This window comes from Colobus angolensis, unplaced genomic scaffold (genome assembly GCF_000951035.1).
Source record: "Colobus angolensis palliatus isolate OR3802 unplaced genomic scaffold, Cang.pa_1.0 Scaffold52, whole genome shotgun sequence".
In the NCBI taxonomy this organism is placed as follows: domain Eukaryota; kingdom Metazoa; phylum Chordata; class Mammalia; order Primates; family Cercopithecidae; genus Colobus; species Colobus angolensis.
The window spans coordinates 1,676,643-1,684,323 of NW_012118710.1; positions in this window are offsets into that span (position 1 = coordinate 1,676,643).

Here is a 7,681-nt window from a genome sequence, read left to right on the forward strand (position 1 = left end):
CAAACTTACTAAATTTTCTTAACTATCTCATACTCCCCAACCTTGCCAGGACCATCCTTCTGGGTTTTGCCCATATTCCAACAAATGCTTCCATTCCTCATTCCTATACTAATACTGTGCCTTATTTTATTCTTCATCCGTACGTCCAAATACTAACCATAGGCCCCGACCTTAATGACGCCCCTTAACAGCAGGAAGTAGCCAGACAGACCACGGTGCCCCTTTATCACTATTATCAATAAAAGGTTGGACTGTTTGGACGAACGGAGGCAGGATGGTGCACTTCCGGGTTCTTCTTCACCAGCTTTTCCCGTGCATGCGAAAATGCAGCCAGCGCCCAGGGAGGGTGCAGACCAACCGGGCATGCGCCAGGTGACGTCAATCCGAAGAGACCAAGATTTACCTGGTTGCACCTGCAGAACGCCCCCCGACACGCCCATGCCCCGCCTATTGCCCTCCCACTCCTAGAAAAGCCGCTCTCGGCCAGTGAACCACGCGGCCTTCCTGAGTCTCTCACTCCTGTCGGGATGTCGGGACTGCAGGAACTCCACCCGAGAGCCCCACCGGGGGACTCTGCCGACCAGACCACTTCCCCACACCTTAGGTTACCAAAAATAAACTTGCAGTTTTGCTCCTACACTTGCCTACTCGCTGGTTCTTTTGTGCCCACTCGGCTGGTCTTAGAAAAACAAATCAGATACGATCTATTTAACTTTCCAGAAACCTAAGTATGACCTCAATTTTTTCTTGGAGTAGCTCTGTGCCAACCTGAAAGAAAGAAGCTGAGGGAAAAATCAATGTAAGTAGAGGGTTTATTGGGCCAAGCTTGAGGATTGCAACCAGAGAGCACAGATTCCAGTTGCTCTGGATGTGCACTCCGTTCAGCAGCAGTTTCAAATGGATTGTTAAAAGGAAAGAAGAAGCAGTTCCTGAGTTGTTTACCAATAATTTACATTAAAGTAATGCAAGTTACTCATTGGCTATACATTGTTAAGCTCTAGAATGTGTGTTATAGAGTTCAGTATGGCATTATTAGGTTAATTTATAATAGCCTGATAATGCTATTGTGATAATATCAAGCAGTTTCAGTAGATGAATACATAGCTTCAAAAGGCGGGAGGGTGGGAGGTGATTGCTGTCTCATTTTAATGCCTCTCTGGGCCTGATAATTTAAAAGGACTCGAATGCCTCAGATAAAAGTTCTTTCTTTGTGAACCTATGGTTATAAGATTAAAAGAAAAAAAGTTCTTCCTAAACTATGTGCCAACCCATCTCAGGCATCACAATGAATTGGTAGGAGTGAGGTAGGTTGGATAAGGAGATCATAGCGACCCTTAAAGAGGAACAAACTTGCCAAATAGATGGAGAGAACAAACTGCCCATCAGTACATATAAGGCATCCTCGGCTCCTGGTTAGAAGATCCTGCAGCAATGAGGTAAAGGAAAAGAAGTGAAAATCCCCAAACTTGTGCAAGCGCACAAACTCATGATTAGTTTCCTTGAGCTAACCTGTGCTCATTATAATAGTAAAAAACATATCCTTGGGAGGAGAATTAAAATGCTAATGAGGCACATGATGTATGTACTAGCATGTACAGCCACTGTGCATGTGGGCCTAAGAAACCACCCACAGCATGCTTAACCATAACACCCCTTCTCGTCCTTTTATGAATAATCATGTAAATCTCTCATAAACGTAGGTTCCTCAGAGCCAGCCAGCATGGGCTCATGCTCGAGCAGCCTGCTGTGACCCAGCTATCGAACTGTACTTGCACTTTGCAATAAACTTCTTTACCTCTTTTCACTTCAGACTTGCTCTCAAATTCTTCTGTGTGGTGGAGATGTTCCCAGGGTCTTTGTTGTTAGAACTCTGAAGATGGTGGTGGGCAGCTCCCAAGATGGCGGCAAGCCCTTTGTTCTCTGACCTGGGGTTCTTGGCCTCATGGATTCCAAGGAATGGAACCTTGGGCCATGTGGTGAGTGTTATAGTTCTATTAGAAGTATATTGCGGAAGAGAACTGTGGAACCCAGCGACTAGTGTTCAGCTCAATTAGGGCCAAATGGGCAACTTAGCCATGCAGGAACAATGGTGGGCCTTTAGCCTAATTGGAGTGGCACTGGGCACCTAGCTGGATCAGAAGTGCAGGGGACACCCTGCCGGATCCAGAGGGGTGGAAGTCAAGTGCAGGTCTGTGATGGCAGCGAACAGCAGTGGTGGACAGTGAGCGAAATCTCAGCTCAAGCCAGAACAAACGTGGACCAGAAGAGTGTGCAGTTGCAAGATTTAATAGAGTGAAAACAGAGCTCCCATACAAGGGGAGGGGACCCAAAGGGGGTTGCCCACTCCCAACTAGAATGTCTGGGGTTTATATCCCAATCATTGTCCCTCCCCCTGTGCTCTCAGATGATATGTGATTTGACTATTTCTTTACCTCCTGCTTTTAGCCTAATTTGTATTTTAGTGAGCCCTCTTTACTACCTGATTGATCAGGTGTGAGCTAAGTTATAAGCCCAATGTTTAAAGGTGGGTGTGGTCAGCTTCCCCAGCTAACTTTAGGAATTCTTAGTCAGCCTAGGAAATCTAGCTAGTCCTGTATCTCAAAGTCAAGAACCTTAACTGGCCCACCAGCAATAGGAGCACTGTGGGAAATTGTGAAATTTGGGAGAAACTTGACATCTGTCAGACACATCATGAGTTACCAGATTGATTACACGAATTCATTTTGGTGGTATCATATCGTTGAAAGGTTGTGTTTTCTGTTGCTGAAATAAAAAAGGACTATGTGAAAAATCAATGGGAGACAGGAAATGAGGGTAAAGGTGTCCCATCCGATTCCAAGGTCTGAAAGCTGGGCAGTGTCAATTGCACATCCCAGGAGTACATAGCTGTAGTTAAGAAGGAAATATTATCTTTCTTTCAACTTATGTGTGTTATTTTTTCAAATTGTGATTAAGTTATTAGAACATAAAGATGTATTGAGTGGTTTGGGAACCAACTACTTAAATAACCAAATTGTTAGGTACTTCTTTTGGTCTAAAATGCTGTAAAAAAAAATTACTGAGATGCCAAGGGTACTGAGAACTAGAATATTTGTAAACTTCTGTGGGTAGATCCTTAAGTTTCTGGATTTTCTTTCAAAAAAGCACAAGTGTATGAAATCGGGCAGTGCCTACAGTTCAACAAAGCCATGGAGGCTAACACAGCCCTGGGAAATTTGTGTGGAGGTGAAGCTGTGCAAACCCAGGTTTATCTTGTGCACAAATCCTTCAATAGTCCAAAGAAAGGCATACATGTAGAGGAGGTGGGGAATTGCATTTTTCATAATTAACTAGAAGCTGCTTCTTCACTTTGAAGTATGTTCCCTCTTGGCTCCTTGAAAGTTTCTCTGCATTAACAATTTGTACAGATTTTAGTTACTGATGAACAACATTGTTTTGGTGAGTTCTGATTAGCACATGAATACCACACTAGGGCCTGAGGGAATGCAAAGCAGGCACATTTGCAATTGAATATGCACTTAACATTTGGGCTGAAGTTTGAAATCTTAATCAATTTCCACATCTACCGCATACTCTGCTGGGACACTTGCCCAGATGTGAGTCCCTTGGGATGTAAATATCTTGTGCTTAGAGTTTTATGGAACGTTCATTGAAGGAATGGGAATAGTGAGGAGCAAACTGCCAGATGAAATACAGTTATGCATTGCTTAATGGCATACATCCTGAGAAATACATCATTAAGCGATTTTATCATTTTGTCTAGATGATATATAGCTTATTACACACCTAGGCTATATGGTATAGCCTATTGCTTCAGGGCTACAAATCTGTATTGCATGTTACTGCATTGAACACTGTGGGCAATTGGAACACAGTCATAAGTATTTGTGTATCTAAACTTATCTACACATAGAAAAGGTGCAGTAAAATGTGATGTAAAAGATTTTTACGTCAGGTGTGGTGGCTCATGCCTGGAATCCAAGCACTTTGGGTGGCTGAGGCAGGCAAATCACATGAGGCCAGGAGTTTCAGACCAGCTTGGGCAACAAAACACTGTCTACTAAAAATACAAAACTTAGCCAAGCATGGTGATGCACATCTGTAATCTTAGCTACTCAGGAGGCTGAGGCATGAGAATTGCTTGAAATTTGGAGGCAGAAGTTGCAGTGAGCCAAGATTGCACTCCTGTGCTCCAGCCTGGGAAACACAGCAAGACTCTGTCTCAAAAAAAAAAAAAAAAAAATGAGATTTTTAAAAAAGTACATCTATGCAGGGCACTTACCATGAATGAAGCTTGCAGGAATGGAAGCTGCTCTGAGTGAGTCAGTGAGTGAGTGGTGAGTGAATGTGAGGGCCTAGGATTTTATACACTACTACAGATTTTATAAACACTGTACACTTAGGCTTCACTAAGTTTATAACACTGTACACTTAGGCTTCACTAAGTTTATAAAAGGTATCTTTCTTTCTTCAATAAAAAATGAACCTTAACTTACTGTAAGTTTTTAACTTAATAAACATTTTATTTTTTAAACATTATGACTTGTTTTGCAATAACACAAATACATTGTACCACTGTACAAAAATATTTTCTTTCTTTATATGCTTATTCTGTAAGCTTTTTTGTATTTATGAATTTTTAAAAACTTTGAAAGCTTTTTTGTACTAAGACAAACGCACACATTAACCTAGGCCTATGCAGGGTCAAGATCATCAAGACATCAGTAAGCAATAGAATCATATTTGTGATCGATCACTGCCTGAAATGTCAGGTGACACATGACTATATATGAAGATATGAACACCTTTTTCATGTACAGCTGCACATTTCCTCTTGTCACCTGAAGGTTCATGCAGTTGGAAACAAGAGCTTTATTTCTCTTAAAGGGTTGCAACCTGCAGGGTGGCCATTTTGACATGCTGGCGAGCATAGCCTCCAGTCAGAAGCCAGAAACAGGCATTTCAAGGGAGGAGCAAAGGGAACAGGAATTTATGCTGAGCAGAGTGGCTGAACATACATATTCAATAAGCTATGGGAGGAGTCATGAATATTTATGAAAGGAGAAACACACATAAGCACAATGGAGCTTCACACATCTCCACAGGACTCATGTTCCAAAAATGGTGATGTTAGCACGACCTGAGGGTGGAGTTTTTGGCCCTCTGACATCAAAAGGAGAAGCAGAGGATGTGAAAACCTTCACTGCATTCTCTGTAGACTGGGCAGAATCACTTCATGGTTGGTGGTCTCTTTTCAAAAAGGAGTGCTGGTTGGTTGTTTTGTGGAAACTGCAAAAGGAAGGGGCAGTGTCAGGTACTTGGTTGGTATCAGCAGTAGGGCTTTTGAAAAGTTAGTGAGGGGCTGGGCACAGTGGCTCACACCTGTAATCTCAGAACTTTGGGAGGCTGAGGCAGGCAGATCATGAGGTCAGGAGTTCGAGACCAGCCTGGCCAACATGGTGAAACCCATCTCTAGTAAAAATACAAAAATTAGCCGGGCATGGTGGTGTGCATCTGTAATCCCAGCTACTTGGGAGGCTGAGGCAGGAGAATCGCTTGAATCCAGGAGGCGGAGGTTGTAGTGAGCTGAGATTGTACTATTGTACTCCATCCTAGGCAACAGAGCAAGACTCCATCTGGAAAAAAAGAAAAGAGAAGAAAAGAACAGAAAAGAAAAGAAAAGAAAAGACAAGAAAAGTTGGTGAGGGAGAAGGTGTAACAAGTTGTGTCTGACCGACCTTCCATCCTGTCATGGCTGAGGACTCAGTTTTCAAGGTTCCTCTGGGATCTCCTAGGCCAAGAGGTGATTCATCCAGTCAGTTGGGGGGCTTAAAATTTTATTTTTAGTTTATATTCTGCATTTCACTCCTTTCATTTTCTTTTTATCAAAGTAATATGTGCATATCAAGAAATCAGATACTATGGAAGAATTTATGATGAAAAACATGCGAACTGTCCCTCCTCTGTCTTCTCAAACCCCATTCCCATTTCCTCAAAAAAATCTCTTAAATATGTTTTTGAGGTCTTCTACTGGTTATCTTTATAACTATAGACAATATGCTTATGATATACCTCCCTATTTCTTTACTAGTCCCTTTTAGACAGTAATTATTGATGTTGGGAAACAGGCTTTTCCTCTACCCACTTAGGTCTGACTAGTCAAGACTCACAATAGACAGATTAATAGGAGAAGATGTATTATGCATGTGGGAGTACTCAGTAATGAGTAACTCACTGAAGAGCCACAGATAAAAGTTTACATATTGGTTTAACAAAAAAGAAGGAAGGGGCTAGGGCTTTAGTGACAAAGCATGAAAGGTTCTATTGGTCTTTTTCATGCTAATGAGCAGCTGAATTCACACTTCCCCCAGTCTTCTCCAAAAAGGGTCAATCTTCTCCCAAACAGGAAACTCCTTTGGGGGTGGGTGGTGGTCAATGGCAGCTGTATTTTCTGGAGGCTCTCTTTAAGTTTAGATAATGTTTTTATCCATAGCTGCTGATTGTTCAAATGTTTTCAGTTTATAGTAATTTTTATGCCACATTGGCAGGCTGCTAATCCCTGTATTTATAACACTTGAAACTTCCTGAGAAATTTCACAAACAAGAGGCTGGGCTGATTACTGTAGACAGAAGGCTTGGGCTGGGAGTTGTGAGATAATCAATTGTCAAAGAGAAAGAAGAACATAGAGAAAACAAAGAAAAAGATGAATGGGTGAAAAAAAAGATGACATTTCTGAGTTCAGAAATTAAACATTGGGTTTACAATATTTATAGACAGTGGAATAAGAATGGTAGTGGCAATCTGGTGGATTTTCCAGTTTGTAGTTTGAATGTCTTTGATGATGACATCCCATATGTCAGCTACTGTGATGAGTCCTTTGAACTTTTTATCAAGCCAACCCGCTTCAGCTTGCAGGACTTTTATAGATCCTCTGTGGAAAGGGGCAGCTACAAGACAAGCTAGGGTTCCAAATAAAGATCTGTGTAGTCAGATCTCAGTATTTAGTGATGCCAAGTCAAGTGGGTAGGAGAATATTTCGAAATGTTAATTTGGAGGGCAGTGACCAGAAATTGAAGGAAGACAAAAGAATGGAGAACTGGTGAGGTCTGACAAAGTGTGCAAAGGGCATGGGGCAGTCCAATACAGAGTTAGATGATAACACCTTAAAAATAACGAACAGGACTAGAATCTGATAACCCATAAGAATGTGTTACAGTTTTCTATGGCAGCATAAAATCTCTACATAGTCACCTCCTTCTCTGATCAGATCATTAAAGTCATATTATTCTTGTTTGCAAAATAAGTCTTATCTCATTGTGGCCTGATTATTTACGTAAGTGCAGCAAGAATAGTAATTGACTACATAGGTCTATTAAAGTTTGTTTTGTAGCAACTGTTATAAGGAATCTCCCATTAGATTTTAAAAGCCTCTTGAGGCCATGAAGCCAAACCAAGAACTCAACATCAGACTTCACCTGCTGTACCTGTAGATTTGGATGAATTCCTCGTTTCTCTTTTTTTGTTGTTGGTTTTTTTGAGATGGAGTCTTGCTCTGTCACCTAGGCTGGAGTGTGATGGCTCAGTCTCTGCTCACTACAACATCTGCCTCCCAGGTTCAAGCAATTCTCCTGCCTTGGCCTCCCAAGTAGCTGGGACTACAGGTGCATGCCACCACACCAG